Below are 20,172 nucleotides of genomic sequence, written 5' to 3'. Positions count from 1 at the left end.
ACAGCCAATTGTCAGAATAAAAATAATAATAATAATAATAAAAACCCCACAACACTTCTGGACTAGTTGGCAAATAGCACTGAGTCCCCTGAGTACCTCCCACATCACCCAAGCTGCCTAGCTCCTCCTCCAAGCAAGAGTTCAGAAGTGCCAGGAAAGGAAAAGAAGTATAGTTTCCATGAGTTTCCAGTACTTTATAGGATTTACCAAATGTGCTAGAAATGAGGCATATCAGTTTGCATATCTTTCATTTTAAATAAAATATCGAATAAGAAAAAAAGTCTCAACATGCATCTAGAACTTTGGTTCCAACATTAGTTTTCCTAGGAATAGAAAGGTTTTTCCTTGAGAACAATAACAGCAACTATTTGTGGAGCTTTCTTAGTTGGGATTCCCCCAAGCAGAGCTTGAGAAAAGGACTTGGGTGCAGGCAGTTTATTGGGAGGTGATCCCAGGAAGCCGAAGTGGGGGATGGACAATAATGGTAACAGCTGGAGAAAAGTCAATGAAAAGGTGCATTTGTTGAGCTAGTTAGTGCTGTGGGCAACTGAGGCCGAGTCCAGATTGCGGACCCTCTGGGGTCCACATAGACCACACCTCAAATTATCCCTCTGCATCAGGGAATGACGACGACTCCCATTAGTTGAATTTAAACCTCTGCATGTCCAGGTTGCTCCACTTTGGAAAAGATCCTGAGGCAGATAAACTGAGACACTCAGTAGGCGCTGGAGGTGGGACTCAGCCAGGGTGGGGAGGAGGAGGGATGGGAGATGGGGAGGGACAGGGGAGGAGGAGGGGTCCTGACCCCATATCCACAGAACAAATCCCACATGGGCCAAGCAAAGAGGCTCTCTGTGTACCAGAGACCTTACATTCCACAGGTTGGCCCTATTAATGTCCTCATTTTCAGAAGAAGAAACAGAGACATGGAAAGGTAAACTATCTTATTAAAGGTCACAGAAATGGCTGAAATTTAAACCTGCATTATCCAACTTCTGAGTCTAAGCTCTTAAGCACATGAAAATATTGCTTATAATGAAACTTCAAGAAAGAAAAATTGAAAAAAGAGCAACCATTTGGGGATTGGGGGAGTGAGGGAGAAACAGGAGGGAGGGAAGATTTTATATAAACACTCCCCTCTTTTTATGGAAATACAGAAAGATAGCCAATCTGGCTGTAGATTTTCAAAATTCTGGAAAATGTCCCCTAATGACTTGACACAGGATTACAGAGCACTCCCTACCCCCAAACACTCAAATGTACATACATATTTAAAGGCTCACATATTGCCCATGATCCCAGTGGAAGCCCAGTGGGTATGGAGGCCACTGAAGCACCATGTCACAGCTCTAGGAAGGCTGAAGGCACATCATTTAGTGCAATTCTTGATACAGTCTATCATTCTTCTTGGCTTGGAGTTTTTAAAGAGCACTGTTCTCTTTAAAACAAAACAAAAATGTTTTGGATAACGTTAAAGACAGATGACATTTAGAGAGAAGCAAAGCTGTTATGTCCATGTTCAGCTGGTCTACCAATAGAGCGAATGAGAATTATAATTTGGGATGAATTATTAACAAGCCCCTCCTACCACTGGGAGTGTGTGATGTGCCAGCCATTGGCAGAGCTAAGCAAAGCTGGAGATCAGAGACATTCGGCTCCTGTCAGGTTCCAGGTGAATGATCTCCAGGGAAGTGAGGGGAAACTTTCTGCTCAGACGATAACGATCCTGAAATGACATGGTTCCTCTCATTAGAGCTCTTCTGGCTTTATCTCCCTAATGTCACGCCCTGTGCTCACCCTCAATTTGATTTCACTGGAAGGTCCTGTAAGTGAATTTGGAGCTTCTGAGACATGACTGAGACCCAGCAGGCTGCTCTCACGCTCTGCCCCTGGGCCCTCATGTCCAACAAGGTCTCTCAAGCATGCTGTCTGCCCTCCTTTACATGAGATGGTGAAGGGACATGTGACACATTTCCTGTGGGGACTTGGTAAGTCACAATTAGGAAGCCACTACCCATACTTTTTTACTAGAGGGAGGAAAAGAAATAGGAAACGGTTGAAAGATCTACAACACCCAAGAGAAAGAAGTACATAGGGTGCAGCGGTAGAGATGGTGATTGCTTCCAGTATGTGATGCCATGGAAGCCATTGTACCTTGGGCCAGTCCCATGGGAAGTGCCATTTACAAAGCCCAGGCCAAACAGATGAAACTAATTTACAAGTTTCTAACCAGAAGCTTTCAGAAACTAAAAAGATTCTGACCAGTAACATCTCACACATACCCAGTGTGTCTCATGATCTCTTCTTTCCTCCCTGTTTTATACACTGCACGCTATCCAGCACGCTTTTCCTGAAATTTCCTGGAAACATTCATTATGATCATTCATTCAGCACACATTCCCTCCCTTCCCTCTCTCCCTGTGGGACCAGGAGACTTCCCACCCCTACTGATGTTAGGCTGCGCCACATGACTTGCTTTGGCCAATGGAATATTAGCAGATGTCAAAGCAGCAGAGACCTTAAGTTTGCCTGGGGGTTTTGGCTTGACCCCTTTTGCTGGCGTGATCTACTGCAACAGCATGCCCTGGGTATTTTCTGCTCATTCCATATAGGCCCCTGATCAAGCACAAAGCCTGGAACCAAGCACAGGAAGCCCACAGTCCGAACAAAACCACCTAGCTGAGCCCATCCACCTTCTGCCTGCTTGTAGACAACAGCAGACCCAAGTGCAGAAGAAACATTTGTTGTTAGCCACTGGGATTTGAGTCATCTGCCCTTGGCCACTGTGTCTCTCTGTTCTTCTCATCTCTCATTCTTTCTAATTCACAAAACCCTAAAAGAATGGTGTCCCCGTCTTCAGAGGAGAAGACGTATTTCTCTCTAGAAATACGATGGATGCAAAATCAGATGCATCTCTAAAGCGCAGAGAAAGGAAAAAAAGGCTGGAACCCTTCATGCGTTAGGTAATTGCTGAATTGGTACATCCGTAATAATAACTACCATTCAGTTGTTCTGTGACAGGCACAGTGTTAAACACTTCATACACTCGAGCACATTTAATCCACCCAGATCCCAAGGAGTCAGAATAAATATCACCATTTGACAGAAAACGGAGTCTTACAGAGGTTACCTACCTTGTTACAAGGTGCCAGAGCTTGGATTAAAACTCAAGTTTAGGCAAATCCCATATTAGTGAGCGACCGAGACAGTGAGCCAGTCTTAAAATGAAATACCATTCTTTAATGCAGCAAATTGGCAAAGATCGGAAATAGTCTACCATTGGGTACTGGCACAAGAATCAACGCAGCATCCCCTAAAATACAGATGAGGATGTAAATGGGTGCTGACATTCTGGAAAGCAATCTGGCAATATTTATTAAGAACCCAAACATTCGCACACCCTTTGAACCAGTAATCCCACTTCTCTGCTTACATTCTAAGCGACGAATCCGAGAAGCTGCCAAAGATTCGTAGTCAAGGTTGTTCTTCAATACGTTGCTTACCACAGTGAGAAACTGAAATCAACTGAAACATAGACCAGTTGCAGAATAGTTCAATAGTTGGTATTGCTACAGCCTGGAGCAATATGCAGCCTGGAAAACATGATGAACAATCGTATTTTAACGATAGTAAGAAAAGTTGGTGCTCTGGGCTGAGTGTGTGTGTCCTCCACCCAGATTCACATGTGGAAATCCTAACCCCAAGGTGATGGTATTAGGAGGTAGGGCCTGTGGGAGGAGATTAGGTCATGAGACTGGAGCCCTCCTGGAGCCCTCCTGGATGAGACTAGTGCTTGCATCGGTGAAACCCTGGAGAGCTCCCTTGCCCCTTCCACTGTGGGTACACTGAGGATACAGCAAAGAGTTGCCATCTACAAATCAAGAACTGGGCGTTCACCAGATACCGAGTCTTCAGGCAAAATGATCTTGGATTTGCCAGCCTCCAGAGCTGTGAGAAATAAATTTCTGTTGTTTATAGGTTACCAGACTCAGGTATTTTGTTACAGCAGCCCGAAAGGACTGTGACAGTTTGCAATACCATCTAAATGGGGGGGGTGGGGGGTAGGACATAAAATTGACTATAATAGTATGACTCCAGTTTTGGAAAGAGAGAGAGAAAGATAATACAATAGAAGGTGTGCATTATTTCTGCATGAAGATGACCATTTCCTATGGGGCGTTTGCATATTCTAAACATTTTTTGTATTTCTCAAGTTTTATAGAATAAGTGAATATTACTTTTGGACTGAAGAAAACATGCCTAAACCATGTATCTTTTGGAAAACCCAACCAACTGTTCTCCCCGTCAAATACGAGCCTTATGGAGACAGGATTCTTTATCTGTTTGTTCACTGGTGTGTGCCCAGAATAGTGTCTGGCTCTTCGGATGTGCTCAGCAAATATTTGTTGAGTGAATGGAAGGTACAGCCCGCAGCATGTGCAAATCCAGCAGGTGTGATGAGGTTATCCATCACTTCATAAACAACAGCCCTCAAAACAGCACTTTAAAAGTCTCCTGCACTCTGCGGGCCAGAACTTCATACAGGACACAGTGCTTGTCTTGTTTCTGGGTGTCTGGGGCCTTATCTAGGAAGACATGATGAGCTGGAGGTGACTGGAAATGTTAAGAGCAGGAATCATTTAGAGGTTTCTTCCCTCACGTCTGGTGCCTGGGATGGGATGACACAGAGGCGGGACTCAGCTGGGACTCTCAGCTGAAGCATCTACACACACACCACGTCTCCATCCAGCCTGAGCTTCCGCAGTGGATTTTGCACAAGCAAGAAATGAACATTGACTCTGTTAAGACACTGCTACTTTGGGATTTGTTGCTGCAACACAGCCTACCATTATTCTGGACCAATACGGATTCTCAAATCCCTAGCTCTGTCACATAATGCGCTAGATCCCTGAATTTACCTGGTCTTTTTGTCTCTGTAAGCCTGGAGGTGAGCCCGAGTGATGTCTTTCTGTGCCATCACGTGCGATCTGCCACCCAGTGAGGCACGTGAGAGACACGTGACACGGACCAGGGAGCCCACCCTGCCATGCCATGTACCTGTGTGGCCTTGGCCAGGTTAAGGAATCTTTCTAAGCCTCGGTTTTCTCATCTGCAAAATAGGAATGACAGCACTGGTCTCCTGTAAAATGGGAATGATGATGACAGCACTGGTCTCAAGATTGTCCTAAGATGAATTGAGATGAAGGGTCTATTACATGGGACTTGACACAACCAAAGTACTTCTTAAATGTTCATCGTTGTATTGGTTCTGCCATTATACGGTGTCCATAATCTCTTGTCTGAAGACTCAGATGGTGTCAGCTATGCACAGTTCAAAGAAAAAAAAGTCATCACATTCAGAGAGGATTTAGCAGGTCTCCTGTGGTTTGGGTTTGGGGGGGAGGGGGATAAAGGACAAACAAAGGGATTGAAGTCCTAAAGCCATAGGCAAGAAGTGAGAAGTCTTCCCTATTTTTTTAAGATTTTTATTTTTTTAAATTTATTTGTGAGAGACCGAGAGAGAGAGAGACAGAGAGACAGAGAGAGAAACAGGCAGAGGGAGAAGCAGGTTCCCTGCAGGGAGCCCGATGCAGGACTCCATCCCAGGACCCTGGGACCACGACCTGAGCCAAAGGCAGTTGCTCAATCACTGAGCCACCCAGGAGCCCGACTTCCCCTTTTGATCTGTTAAATCCTACTTAACTTATATACCACCCGGGTCTGCAGAAGAGAGAAGGGAGATTTCATGCCATCTCATAATTGGAAACAAAAACAGGCATTAAAACAAGCATGGGGATAGAAACCGGGAGCAGAAAGTAGCTCCGTGGGAGCCTCGCCCCAGACTTGGGCCCCGCGCTACAGGAAAGGCCTCCTGCTCTTGCACAATCCAGGCTCCAGGCTCCCAGGTCATGCCAGGCCCAAGGTGCGCTCCGAGGGAAGGGTGGTGAGCTCAGCTGCCGGAGAACGTGACTTCAGGACAGTGCTGGGTCTGTGCCTAGCATGGTGTCACGCAGGGTGAGTCACCCAGAGGCGGAAGGCGCGGCTGTCAGGCCCCGCGGGGAGAAACGAAGAAAAGCATCCAATTTTTGTGTTCATCACCGGCATTCAGATTCAGAAGAATGTCTAAAAAAAAAAAAAACAAAAAACAAAAAACTCTCTGGCTTGCACTTTTTAGGCCATTTAATTTTTTATTGTTGAGCATGAACAATGAAATGGAGCAGTTTCCTGTTTCTCAGCCCCAACCCCCCACTGCTGAGGAATTTGGATTTAAATTGCTGGAGAGGAACATTTACATTCTATAAATTAGCTTCACTAAAGATGCTTAAGCGTTTATGAAAACATTCCCATTTTATACTCAGCTTTATAAAATCTTAAAGGAAAAAAAAAATCCCACACTGCCATGTGAAGTTAAGCTGGCAGAGAGAGCAATCTGCTCAGTGCAAATATGCCAACAGCTTTACAAATGAGTAATATGGAATCAGGATTAAGAGCCTGCAGATCATTTATCAGTGACAAGGATTCTTAGCCTCTGTAACTCCAGGCCATGGAGACTCTCACAGGCTCAATCCTGAGCCTCAGAAGCAATATATGGTATTAACTCATTTGGACCCATATTCATGCTGGTGGCAGGGAACCCCACTGTGCCCCATCTAGGTGCCCCTACAGGCACAGCAAAGAGTTTGGCTTCAGGGGAAACCTGGGCTTAAGTTCTGGTTTACCTCCTAACCACCTGGTGACCTTGGACAGTGGAACTAACCACTCAGAGGCTCAGTTTCCCCCTCTGAAAAATGGGTGCAGTAATGACATGCAGGTACTCACAAGGGGTAGTTCTCCTGCTGTCTTCACTTCTGGACAAACAGCATAAAGGCAACAAGACTGCAGAGGAGTTTCATCAAGTATATGTTCAAACAAATGTGTTCAGACACACACACCCCGCCATGGTGACAAAGAGAGTGTTAATGAAAGAAAGTGAGAAGCTCTCGCTCATCCACTCCTACAACCCCTTCCCCGTCTTCTTCTGACCTGGGCTTTCAATGGTTCTAGGGAAAAGAGGTCACGGCCAAAAGCAAAGAGAGACTGAAGAAATTAATTTTGGCTTGTGATTCCGAAAGTGTCGGTTTAAGGAATAATTTTGCCTCCTAACTTTATAGAAATTTTCCCTTAAGTGCTTAAAGTCTGTGACCTCCCCATTCTGCAGCACCCCCAGCTCCTAAACACACAGTTCTCATCACCCTCTCAACCTCGGGAAGGCAGCAGGCCCAGGAGAGCAAAGTGCCATCTGGCTGCTAGGCCACAGACCCTGTTCCACAGTCTAACTTCTTTGGATGTTGGATACCATACCCCTCATGAAGAGGGGCGTAGAGCTCAAACAGAAATTCTTGTTCGCTAGAACTTATTAAGGCATCCTAAGGGTTTCCAGTGCTTTTCACCCGTTTTCTATCTTTTCCATCCATCAAAATTAGGTGATCGCCCCAGTGGATAAAAATCATGTCTGAAGCTCTATCCTGAGCAGCACTTAACATTTCCAAGGATGAATCCCATATTTAATAATCCCTACTGCCAACTGCATGCTATCACTATTTATACAGTTTTATCTTCAATATGACACATTTATTCTCATTGGATTTCATCACAGCCTCAACGGACAATGGTTTAGCAGAGAGGCAGTGCTTGCTTAGCGATGTGCTAGGCCAGCATTTCCAATAGAACTTTCTGGGATGATGTAAGTCTTCTCTGTGTTGTCCTACTAGCCACGTATGGCTGGTCGCTACAGGCCACATATGGCAATAACATTTGACATGTTGACTGGTACAACCGAGGGCAGAATTCTGTATTTAATTTTGAGTAATTTACATCTGGAGAGCATTGTCCTGCACGACTATTTGCTACCATATTGGACAGTGCAGAGCTAGACACTACCCACTTAGGACTTGGGCTACACCACGGTAGTCCAATGGAAATACAATGTGAACAGATAGATGTAATTAAAATTTTCCTAGCGGCCACACTTAAAAAAAAAGGAGAAAAAAAAGAAATGAAATTAATTTAAATAATTTACTTTATTATCGACTCTTTAAAATACTATCATTTCAACATGTCATCAATAAAACACTGATGACATATTTTACATTTTTTCATACTAAGTCTTCAAAATTTGGTGTACATTTTATAATTATGATATATCTCAGTTCAGACCAGCTGTATTTCAAGTGTTCAACAGCTACATGTGGCCAATGGCTACCATATTAGACAACATAATGCAGATATTAGCTACCTGGGGCTAACTCTTCTACCTATAACATGGGCATATTTACAGCAACTATTATCTAAAACATTCTTGTATTTTTTAACTAAGGATGCTAGAGAATTTTTAACACGGAGTGTTAAACACAAAACCAAACTCACTACAATTATTTTTACCAAAATATACATAGCTATGCAAAATATTTGGTTGCTTACTTTCTTTTCTATGTTTCTTGTTCTTTTGCTTTGAATTAAGTAAATTCACTAATATCGCTAACATGTCAATATTTACTGCTAATTATTCAAGAGCAGTTCTACAACCTGAAAAAATGTAATATGATTGTGTATCAAAATTCTTAAGCTCAGTGCCTCGTAATTTCCATATCAATAATTTCCATTAGTGTAATGGGACACAATAGAAGTTGCTCCTAGAATAAAAATGGGTAATGAAGAAAGCAATCATAGAGAATCACTTGGCAGCAAAGTAGGTAACCAATAAGCCAATGACCTGATCAATGGGTATTAGGTACATTAAATGCGGAAGATGATTCAGAAGTGTCCATTAGCAGAAATTTTAACAAATAAATTACACAAAAATAGTCAATACAGCTGGCTGACAGCGTAACCTGTAACAGTGGATTCAGAGGCTACTGCAAAGATTTGTGTTGCTCACACTTGAACGCCTTCTCAAGTTCAACATTGCAAACTACCCTCCTCCCCCATCTTAAGCCTCTTCTTTAATGCTTTTTCTAAATTAGGTTGTTGTTTCATCCTTACCACGTACTCATGAAAAATGGATAAAGGCAGTCATGTGGGTTTTCTGTCTCTCCAGGACACACCTTGCTGAAACATGCTCAATACTTGTTAATGGCTTTGGAGGCAAGAGCCATGACGATGCAGCCTTTGCTTTGGAAGACAGAGGCAGAGACAGACAGAACTTGAGAGGGAGGTGGCATGGGGAAGGAGGGCAGCAAGTTCTAAGGGCTGGATGGCCACCTTTTTAACTTGGACAGGAAAATTGTTTTGTGATGATTGCCCACAATGCCAGCCTGGCTCTGCACTGGAGAAAGGGAAGCAGAATACAGTTCCTGTGGCCTTGGGCTTTGCCAGACTAATCAGAATCATTCCTTCCACTTTACAACAGTTCATGTCGTTTGATTTCATTCATCCAATAAGCGTTTATGCATTACAAACTTAGCAGACTGGGAGAAGACAGGATAATGATACCACTATTATGTATTATTTAGGTGATATTAAGCTTTCATTTGCTTCTCCGGCAGAAGCAAGCTTGTGCTTTGCTTAGGAAGGCGGGCAGGACTGGGCTACAGGTCATACTCCCATGTCAAAGACTCGCCCTGCCTTCAAGGGGTTTGGTCCCAGGATACAGGCAGGGAACCCGGGAACCCCTCATGTTTTTCCTCTCTTCACTTGGCACAGTATGCTAGAAAGGAAGCAGAGAATTGCCCTTTACTGTAACCCAGGCACCCTGCTAAGCACAGGCAGGTAATATCTAATTTTACTGACTTTTCCCCCCCACAAAGGTGTCAGACATAGAAGAAAACTCTCTGCCCCTCCCAGTAGCAAAATCCCAAGATTCCAAGACAAGATTGGTAGGGCTATTTGATAGTTCTTGTTCCTAAGAAGGAAATCAACCTAGAGGTGGTGAGGTGAGGCTGTTACCTGACCATCTTTAATGCTAAGGCAATGGTAGTGGTGCGACTGGGTGCCAGGATTAAGCCATGTAAAATGAGATCAGAAAAAGCGAGAAACCTCATCCTCTCGAAACAGCAAATACTATTAGGTCCCAAGAGGTACAATTTGAATACTTCTTTGGGGTAATTTCTGGAAAAGAGAAAGAGCTCATTAATTATGCATGTAAAAGTAAGCAAAGCATCTATTGCTTTTAGGAAAATCTATGAAATAACTATTAATATTAAAGTGATGTTAAAGGATAGTAATTTTAAAGGTAAAGTCATAGTTCATCGTGATGTATAATGAGCACACGCCAAAGATTTTACTGAATTTATTCATTAAGTAGAGAACCAGTAAGATGATAGAACAGGTTGATGGGACATGTGGGTGGCTCAGCACTTGAGTGCCTTTGGTTCGGGGCGTGATCCCGGGGTGGGGGATCGAGTCCCACGTCCGGCTCCCTGCATGGAGCCTGCTTCTCCCTCTGCCTGTGTCTCTGCCTCTCTCTGTGTGTCTCTCATGAATGAATAAATAAAAAATCTTAAAAAAAAAAAAGTTAAGAAAAAAGGAACAGATTGAAAGGAGCGGCATTCAAACGCAGGTACCTACACAGAGAGGCTGATACAAATTTGCTAAATAGATGCAAAATTGGCTGCGGGGAGGATGGTGGGGACAATTTTCAAAATTCACTTGCTTGTTTCTGTAAGCAGAATCCTAACATGCCTGGCCCCTGGGGCACACATCCCATAGGGTCCCCTCCCCTTGAGGCTGGGCGGGCTGTGGAGCTGATAGATTTCTCCTGCTGATCAAGTTACAGCAGGTAACAAAGGTGAAGGGATTTTGCAGAGATAATTAAATCTTTGAGACTCTGAATTAATCAAAAAAGAGATTATCCCTGAGTGGAGCTGACCTAATTAATAGAACCCTTAAAGGCTATTGGACCCTCCTTGAAGGAAGAGATTTGAAGTAGGAGAGATCCGCCAGCCTCTGAGACCTCCGAGAAGCATGCTGCTGAGCTGGGGAAGACCACACTGTAGGACCACACTGTAGGCAATGGCAAGGGGCCTCTAGAACCTGACAAGTGCCAGCCAGCAAGAAAGCAGGGACCTCAGACCCCTAACTGCGGGACGAATTCAGGATATTAGGGCACTGAAACCCTGGGCAGAAGACCCGGCTAACCTGAACCTGGACTCCTGACCCACGGAAAATCCAAGATCCTACATGAACGTTATTATAGGAAGCTGTTCAATTTGTGGTAGTTTGTTAAACAGCAGTAGAAAACTCATACCCTTGTCTACAGAAAAGGATTATTTGTATTGCTGTGGGTGAGCTACAACTTACAATGTCGCAAAACAGCTCACAGCAGTGAAAAGTGCAGAGACCCCAGAATCAACCTAGAAGACACCACCTAGGTTTTCATCGGATGCATCCAGGAATCCATTTGGTCCCAGTAATCCATTTGGTGTGTGAACAATTATTTCACTTTTCATAGACAATATTGCTTGATTTTATTTTTTATTTGGAGAAGACCTTTTTTGTTTTTCCCTGGAATAGATTTAGACTACACTTTAATTTCTTTTTTCTGGGCAAGTCGGACGGGGTTGGGGGGGTTCCCCACCAACTGTAACAGGGTGGAAAACTACAAAGGCTCCAGGAGGCACCAGCAGGTCTGAGCACCATGCAGCAGTTGCTGCTGAGACAATGGAACTGGGCAAAATTTAACTTGGGACTATGCGGCTGATGATGTTCCACGTGCAGTGAAAGTTGAGGCTGATCTTATCCATTCATCCATGTATTCCCTCAATAAACAAATCCAGTGCCCGCCTGCTTCTAGACAGGGAGACAGTGGCCAACGGGTAGGACACGCTCCCCAACCTCACACAGCTTACATTTTAAAGGAGTAAGAATAAGCCAGATTTGGAGAACTATCTATTTGGCCATTGTGGTTAGCCATGAAGACTTCCGCGAGGTAAAAGGCTGCGATCACACTCCCGTGGGTAGAGTTTCAGACAGAATTTGGTTGCTCATCATCCTAGTAAGAGGCAGGTCCACAGAAGAGGGTGGTGATGACTCCGAGTCCTTATCTGGTGGAAGCGCAGGTGCCAGACCCCTAAGGAAATACAGATCTGATCCTTGGTATTGGGTGTAGGTTCAGCTGCTCCATGGAGGCTGCCCTGTACCCCGGGATCAATCACTCCAGGAAAGAGAAGACGACACATCATGTTCTGTTACGCTGCTCTGTTTACCTCTGCAGTGAGTAACAATAAGAATAGTTTACACCGGATGCACTTTGGATGCACTTTGCATATAATAACTTATTTAACGTTCGCAACAGCCCATTAGGGTAGGTACCGTTATTACTCCCGCGATCCGGATAAGTAGCTGCCACAGAGAAAGGTGAGGGGACTCCACAGCCCCACAGCCGGTGAGCGTGGGAGCCGGGACTCAGGCCCAGACAGTCTGGCCCCAGAGCCCCAGCTCCTCACCTTCCCAGGGAGCCGTCCTGGGCTCCCCCCCGGCATGGGAAGGAGCCACAGCTGGGAGCAGCTCTCAAGCCCACCCTGCCTTGCGATTTCCTTGTACCCCCAAAGCTGCAGGATCCTCAGTAGCAGGATCCAGATTCAGTTGGCCGGCGGGAAATTAAAGGACTTTTTTTTTTTTTTTTTGAATTCTCCTCCAGCCCCAGCGTGGGGCCTGCTGCTTGTACACCAGGTAAAACCATGAGTTATTTTGCAAATGACCGTCCTTGCAAAATCTGCCACCTACTTAAAAACGCTTCTTTCCTCATCTCCGAGCCTTTGCTTGCCTCCTGAAGAAATGCAGTTTCCCCTCCGGGGCTGTTCTGTCCGTACAGCTGCAGACGGCTCATCTATCTGCCACCGCGATGCACGCCCGGGGCACCAGCTCCGCGATGGCAAGGCCTCTGCAGCTGCCCACCAACAAGGCGGTCCTACAAAGGAGGACTGAGGGGTTTCAAGTTTCCTGTTGACGGCCACCAACCAATGGGGAGCTCTCGGGGAGAAATTAGAGACTGGCGACGCATTAACAAGGGTTCAGTTATTTTACAAGGGAGAACAATGGTTCCACTGACCGCCTCTGGTTCATTCCATCTCTGGTTTCCATGGAGCATCATGAAAGGATCCGTGTGTGTCAAGGGGGTGGAGGGGGAGGCCGCAGAGGAGGCCGCTTCTGCCCGGCGGGTCCTCGGCCGGAAGGGACTTACCGCCAGCCCTCGGGTTTGGCTCCTGGCTTCCTGGGCCCGGGCGCCGCCCTGCCCAGGGAAAGGGCGATGGCCGGGTCTCCCCTTCTCCGCCCCGAGGGGTGGTCCCTTTACAGGCTGATGCTGGCCTCCATCTTCCCCCTTTATGGCGACTGTTGGAAGAGCCGAGAGGGGAGTCGGACGGGCCCGCTGAGCGGCCGCCCACCCGGGGGGGGAAACACGTCACCGAGTCTCAGGCGCTGACTCTGGACCTTGGGGGCCCCTCGGGCTCCGTGGTCGCCCAGACCCGGGTCACCAGGCCACCAGCCCTTTCCCGGCCCCTTCTCAGTCACGTGATTTTAGAGGCCGAGCGCCCCAACGCACGTGACACAGGCTCAGCCAATCAGTGCGTTGCACTCACGCAGCCGCCAACGATTGGTTCCTTGATACTCACGTGACTTCATTAGAGCCCTTTAGAGCGGCGGTGAGACTTCCGCTGGGAATTGTGGGAGGGAGACTCTCATGCTGTTGGTGCTGGACTTGAATGAGGTGGGAAGCCGGGGTGGGGGGGGGGGTGGGAGGGGTGGGGGGGGGTGGGAGGGGTGGGGGGGGAGGGGGACTTCCAGTGGGAATTGTGGGAGGGAGAGTCTCGCGCTGGAATTGAATTGAATGAGGTGGGAAGCCAGAGGGTGGCACGTGACACAGGCTCAGCCAATCAGTACGTTGCACTCCCGTGGCCATCAGTGATTGGTTCCTTGATACTCACGTGACTTCATTAGAGCCCTTTAGAGTGGCGGTGAGACTTCTGGTGGGAATTGTGGGAGGGAGACTTGCGCTGTTCCTGGGGCACTTGAATGAGGTGGGAAGCCAGAGGGGAGCACGTGACACAGGCTCAGCCAATCAGTGCGTTACATTCCCAGGCCGCCAATGATTGGTTCATTGATACTCACGTGACTTGATTAGCGCCCTTTAGAGCGGTGGTGAGACTTCCGGTGGGCATTGTGGGAGGGAGACTCTCGTGCAGTTGGTGCTGGACTTGAATGAGGTGGGAAGCCGGAGGCCCGGTAGGAAGGAGCCGAGGGGGAGCCTCGGGGTGGCGAATGGCCAAGCCGGGAAGAGAACAAGAGACACTGGGTCTTGACTACAGTGCCTGAGCTTCTGTTTTTTGTTTTGTTTTGTTTTAAGATTTTACTTATTCATGAGCGAGGCAGAGACACAGGCAGAGGGAGAAGCAGGCTCCGCGCAGGGAGCCCGACGCGGGACTCGATCCCGGGACCCCGGGGTCGCGCCCTGGACGGAAGGCAGACGCTCAACCCCTGAGCGCCCCGGGCGTCCTGTGCCCGAGCTTTGGAATCAGCCTGTGTGCGAGCAAACCCCGTTTCCAGACCCGCGGGTACGTGATTCTACACCATTGACTTTTGGGCTTCCACCGACTTGGGTGGGATTTTGCTTCTGGGGCCTCAAAGAGTTGCCCGTTTCCCTCTAGGAAAAGGGAGAGGGAGCTTCGAGAATAAGAGCTGCCCGAGGAAGGGCCGCGCACAGTCCTCCAGCCGGGAAAGTGAGCCCCACCCGAGGGGTGGTACGTTCCCTTTACGTTTATCGTGAGAAAGCAAGATGTGCAAAAACATGCTTCTAGAGTCATTAGCTTTTCCGTTCCCTTCCATCTGAAACTGACATTTTTATGGGGGGGAAATCTGTCTAGTTTATTATTCAAGTTATTGCGGGGCCTACCTAAAAGTGAATAGACATGGGTTGGAATCCTCAGTAAAGGTCCCCCACGTCTTTGTCGCCATATGCCTTTTAAGTGCTTGGGGTATTCTCTCTGTTACTCTGTCTTTTTAGCTAAGACGTGGAAGATGACGTTTGGCAGGGGACCCAGAATCACCCGAATCCTGCCTTGGCCTACCAACCCCATCTCTCCCTAGTGCCCCACAAGTAAGTTGTTTTTAGAGACCGCTTTGGTCCAAGACCTTAATGAACGTTCAGGTAAGACTGGACCTCATGCTCTTGCTCTTCGTCGTTCAGTTCCAATGCTCAGAAATAATCAGTTGGCCTAGACCTTCCTTTTCTGGGACAGCTAAGCCCGGAAACTTGACCGTGTGGGTTTGCAGACTGGGGGGGGGGGGGGGAGCTGGGGGGGGGGCGGGGTAGGCTAAGCCACTCCAGCTGGGCCCCAATCTGGTTCCTTTGGCCAAATCAAGAACTCTGAATCTGCTTCCGGTGGGAGGACGAATGTGTATCCAAGGAGCGAGAGAGAAAGGGTGGGGAGAGGGGGCATCTAGGGCTGCCCCGTCTTTCTGGCCCCAGGGAAGGCAAAGAAGAAAAGACGGTTCCTGTGTTGTTGCCTGTGCTACAACTTCATTTCTGTTGCAATGTCCACCTTTGGAAAGTGCGAGCCAATAACTGTCTTGGAACTAATCAAATCCATACTCTTCTCAGAGCAGAACAAAGCAGGAGGTAAAAACGAGAATTTCTGAAAGCTTGTTCTTAATCGTTATGTTATCAAATTACGATAAGGCTGGCTTTGGTAACTAAATCATCTCTAGAATTTCAGCAGCCTGACACGATACAAGTTTCTTATTCGTATCACAATCTAAAGTGGATCCTTCTCCCTGATGGGCTGCTCTCCTACACTTGGCGATTGAAGGACTCAAGTTGCTTCAGTTGTAAGGCTGCACTCTTAAGGGGATGGTTTTCTACTTTCATTGTACTTTGTCATTACCTAGTGAGCATTAAAAATGCTACTACATGGGCCCCACACTAGGGGATTCCGATTTCACTGGTTTGAGTAGCAGCTTGGGCACCAGTATGTTCAAGATACCCCCAGAGGTGTACAAAGGACAATCAGTATTTCACCAGAGCATTGCCCTAGGGCGATTGTTCCAATGCATGGTCCCCAGACCAGCAGCAACAGCAGTGGGGAACTCACACAATGTGTAAATTCTTGGATCCCAAACAGATGTGTAGAATGAGAACTCCAGGGTGGTGCCCAGCAATCTGTATTTTAATAGCCTTCCTGTTGGGACGCCTGGGTGGCTCAGTGGTTGAGTGTCTGCCTTCGGCTCAGGACGTGATCCCGGGATCCTCGGGATCCCTACAGGGAGCTTCTCCCTCTGTTTATGTCTCTGCCTGTCTTTCTATGTCTTTCATGAATAAATAAATAAAATCTTAAAAAAATAGCCTTCCTGTTGATTCTGATGCATATTTGAGTTTGAGAATCATTTTCCTAGAGCCTCAAAGCTTTCTGCATCCAGGTAGAAGGGGAGAGAGGGAGTTTGAAAGAGCTTACCTGCTACTTAACTACTTGGGACTGGCAACAACCTCACAGTCTCTTGGGACTTTCTAGTCACATGGGCCCAGCTAGAGGCAGAGGAGACTGGGAAATTGGACCCTCACTGGGCAGCCTGTTCCTGCCATAATCATACATTCTAGAATTTCCTAAAATTCCACACTGATTCAGGATGGAAGAAAAAGGCAATTACAAGTTCTACATGTAGAGTAAATGGTCAAGGCTGCTAGGTCATAGGAGTTGAGGCCTAACAAAAACCTGGAAGAAGATATGGAAATTATTTGTTTTGATAGAGGATAGTATGAGTTCATTTAGACAGAAAAATTAACACATAAAAAAATCACAAATTTATAAGCAGCATACTCTGTCTTGTAACAGCAGTTTTTCATTAAAGTGATAAAAATCTCTTGAGGTCTCATTCTGATTAGATCTCTCTGTGATTCACTTGTTTTCCTTTCACTTCCCTGAACAGCTCAACAGCAACTCTTAGAAAGAGATGGGAGATTGTGGATCTGTGGGCACAATGTCCTCTCAGAAGCCAACCCGGAGGAATCTCTCCGCCCAAGCCTCCACTATGCAGTGACGGGGAGAACAGAGACCTTCAGATCAGGCGGTTTGTGGTTTGTGCCCTGGCTTTGCCATTTCTTTCCTGTGTAACCTTGGATGAGACGCTCAACTTTTCTGGGCCTCAGGTTCCAGATATAAAGTCTTGGTTTATAGAATTCCTGGGATGACTACATGAAATAATAAAGGTGCCTTAAATATTTTAGGTCTTCTAATCCCAACTCCTCTCCCAATATTCAGGGTGGGAGTAGAACTATAGAACACATGCAGATGACATAGGCTGGATTCTGGTCTCCACTCCAGGAGAATGCCACTGGTTGAGTTTTGGCTGCCTTGTGATACCAGAAAGAATTCAGGCCATTGTTACCCCCAACAGGACACAAACAGGAGAAGGGCTTAGGAGGCTTTGAGGTTGTCTGAGGGTGGCTAAGAAAAACCCATTCTCAGTAGAACTATTTATAGTGAGAAGCCTTTCAAGTCAGGCCTGCCTTTCCAGTTTGCCGCACTGGCAGAGTGATGGGCCCTGGGCTCTGTTTGTTATGTTGCCTGTGGTTTCTATCTGTTCTGGCTTTGGGGGTTTGTTTCATTCCACCTGGATGCCAAGGGGACCGTATTGTCCAGTGAGCTAAGGAACAATGGGTATCTAGGGACTTTATGCTGTCTGTGACACTTCAGAAAGTGACTCAATTAGCCAGTGGTACAAAACAAAGAGAACCTGTGACTACTTCATCCATTTGAGCGCAGAGACAACCCTAGCCATTGAAATGCTTGAAATAGATGCCAACTTCTTGAAAGCTGAAGTCTTTGGGCTTTGTGATTCTTTATAGAGAGCAAGTGACCAGGGAGGGGTGGAGAGATGACACCAGGCAATTACTGGCACTTACAATTTTGTGCATCCAAAATGAAATAGATAGTTCCTCAATGTTTTAATATCCAGAACTCAGAGTCAGTTCAGAGCTCCTAACAATACAGTGACAACCGTAATAAACTCATATGGGCACAGTGCCTTCTGATTTACAGAACATTTTTGTAGAGTAGAGAGAGAAAAGCTGATCCTTTCCATTTCCTGGAAGCACATAAGTCATCACACTTACTTGTCTTGGTCAGAGATCCTTTGGTGGCACAGAATATATACCCACTACAAGGTACGAATTGCATGTGTGATAGTCTGATGGTAGGCAGCACTTCCTCAGTGATGCAGTCCTGCATCAAAGAGGTGTTTTTCTCCCCAGTCTTGCCTGAAGCTAAAGCTTGGCAATCGATTCTTGCTGCCAAGTTTACAACATGGTTGGGATGGTGAGAGCTCTACAGAATTCATGTGAAAGGTAATCCACACCCCCCCCCCAAACCCCCCACCCCTTGCAGCTGCTCTTAAGTCTACAAGGACATGTCCCTACATGAAGTCTCTGGATATTGTATTAAGATTGTCACATGTCATTCACAGAGTTCAATTCTGCAACTTAACTGATTGGAAAACCTGATTCAATTGCAAATTTGTTTTTGGCAACTACATCAGCATCTTCCCAAAATATATTAGAGTTGCCACTGACAGATGGTTTGAGATGGGCCCAGGGGGCTGTCGACAGATATCTTGAGATGGATCTTATTACATGGACATATCTAAAGAACATCCCATGGGAAATGTCTTCACAGACCTGGAGGCTGACAGAACAAGATGGAAGCCCTTCAAGAGACTTGCCAATAAAGAGACTGAAAATGGGCACAGCCTTTCTGGAGGTCATCTGGCCGGGTGTATTGAATCTTAAAACATTCATACCCCTTGACCCTGTGCATTCGTCTTTTCAAGTTTTCATTGCAAGTGCAGCTCAGACATGTGTGCAAAGATTTATGTGTAAAGCTTTTCGCTGTGGCATTAGCCATAGAATAATGAAGAACTGCAAATTATCCCAAGTCCCACAGTGGGGGACAGTTTGGATACACTAGATATATTTATATCCCTGCTTACTGTGATAAAAAGAAACCAGGTGAAGAACTGTTTGTTTAGAGTGATCTAAGTTTTGCAAAGCAAAAACAGGCTGGAAAAAAAAAAACATTTTCTAAATTTTAATAATGAGGTTCTCTCAGTGGTTGATACAATGAGTAAAATTGCACCATTTCAGAGCTTGTTTGTTTTTTTGTTTTTTTGGTTTTTTTTTGTATTTTTAGTGAACTTTCTGAGAATATGCTACCTGAAAAGGTAATTTATATAAACAACAGTTTATAGAAAAATTTTTATAGGAAAAAAATTAGCAAGAAACAATACAACTGTTTAAATTTTTATATCCTAGGCTCTTTGTACATGGAAATTTTTTATATAGTCAGAGATTACCCATAGCTCTGTATCCTGTTTTGTACACTCTAAGAATAACCCTAAAACAAAAATCTTATGAATCTGGAAAATTGTGTGTTCCTATACACGTATAATATAAAATATTGTTTGAAAATTGATAATCAGCATATGTGGGATAACTCCCTTAATCAGAAAATCTGCCTATCCAAAAAAGTTTAACTTCTACCTCTTTCTTTAAAAAAAAAAAATTATTTATTTATGATAGACATAGAGAGAGAGAGGCAGAAACACAGGAGGAGAGAGAAACAGGCTCCATGCCAAGAACCTGACGTGGGACTCGATCCTGGGACTCCAGGATAACGCCCTGGGCCAAAGGCAGGTGCTAAACCGCTGAGCCACCCAGGGATCCCTCTTCTACCTCTTTCTACAGCCAAACTAACTCTCCATAGGCTTAAAATCAGGGATATGAAAGTAGCCCCCCCCCCGAATTTTACCAAATTAGCAGATTTTTGAAATCTACTAAATATTCTTTAAGAATATAAAAATTTGAACATAATCCACTAGAGAGAGAGAATAATGGATTTGAAAAACCAATGGATGAAAAATCTATTAAGCATTATGATGCAGTAACAGTGGTAAGATTACTTCTGAGGTAGACACACATGAAATTGAGGATGACAGCACAACAGAGGAGGCCATGGCTGTGGCATTGACTTGATGTCCATGATGACAGTCATCGTCAGGGAAATTTAGGAAAGTATGAAAATTCAGTATTTAAAATCAAAATCAGGCCTGATGCAGAAAACAAATCTACTGCCTTCCAGAAACAATGCAGAACCTGCAGTTTTTATTTTACCAAGGCCTGCCTCACACAATTCAAGTCAAAATATTACT

At 45.6% G+C, this 20,172-nt stretch overlaps 2 long non-coding RNA genes across 20 annotated transcripts in view; one reads left to right on the top strand and one right to left on the bottom strand.

Annotated features, from left to right (window-relative positions):
* Window positions 1-1,555: 1,555 nt before the first annotated feature.
* Window positions 1,556-16,558, bottom strand: LOC140612907 (uncharacterized). 13 transcript variants are annotated; one of them, XR_012014019.1, is made up of 12 exons: window positions 16,425-16,558; window positions 14,086-14,265; window positions 13,902-13,984; window positions 12,703-13,308; window positions 11,278-12,046; window positions 9,925-10,086; window positions 6,820-9,671; window positions 5,059-6,123; window positions 4,261-4,669; window positions 3,434-3,593; window positions 3,135-3,313; window positions 1,570-1,726 (listed from the first exon to the last, which is right to left on the bottom strand). It is a non-coding gene; the product is annotated as an uncharacterized lncRNA (long non-coding RNA). The 13 variants fall into 13 exon arrangements; XR_012014021.1 differs by having other exon boundaries at window positions 4,261-4,586; XR_012014023.1 differs by having other exon boundaries at window positions 1,577-1,726; window positions 4,261-6,123; window positions 6,820-6,876; window positions 9,022-9,671.
* LOC140612908 (uncharacterized) overlaps window positions 13,149-20,172 on the top strand; it is a 32,932-nt gene continuing 25,908 nt past the window's right edge. Inside the window, exons 1-6 of one of the 7 annotated variants that reach the window (XR_012014036.1) lie at window positions 13,848-14,199; window positions 14,321-14,528; window positions 14,983-15,070; window positions 16,897-17,044; window positions 18,221-18,313; window positions 18,433-19,107. This is a non-coding gene — a long non-coding RNA (uncharacterized lncRNA). Of the gene's footprint in view, window positions 13,685-13,843; window positions 14,200-14,320; window positions 14,529-14,982; window positions 15,071-16,896; window positions 17,194-18,220; window positions 19,108-20,172 lie in introns of those variants that run through there. The other 6 variants (XR_012014035.1, XR_012014034.1, XR_012014032.1 and 3 more) reach the window with 6 other exon arrangements.

This window comes from Canis lupus, chromosome 21 (assembly GCF_048164855.1).
Source record: "Canis lupus baileyi chromosome 21, mCanLup2.hap1, whole genome shotgun sequence".
Taxonomy (NCBI): Eukaryota; Metazoa; Chordata; class Mammalia; order Carnivora; family Canidae; genus Canis; species Canis lupus.
The sequence above is the reverse complement of the archived record's forward strand: the minus strand, read 5'-3'. Positions and strand labels throughout refer to the sequence as shown.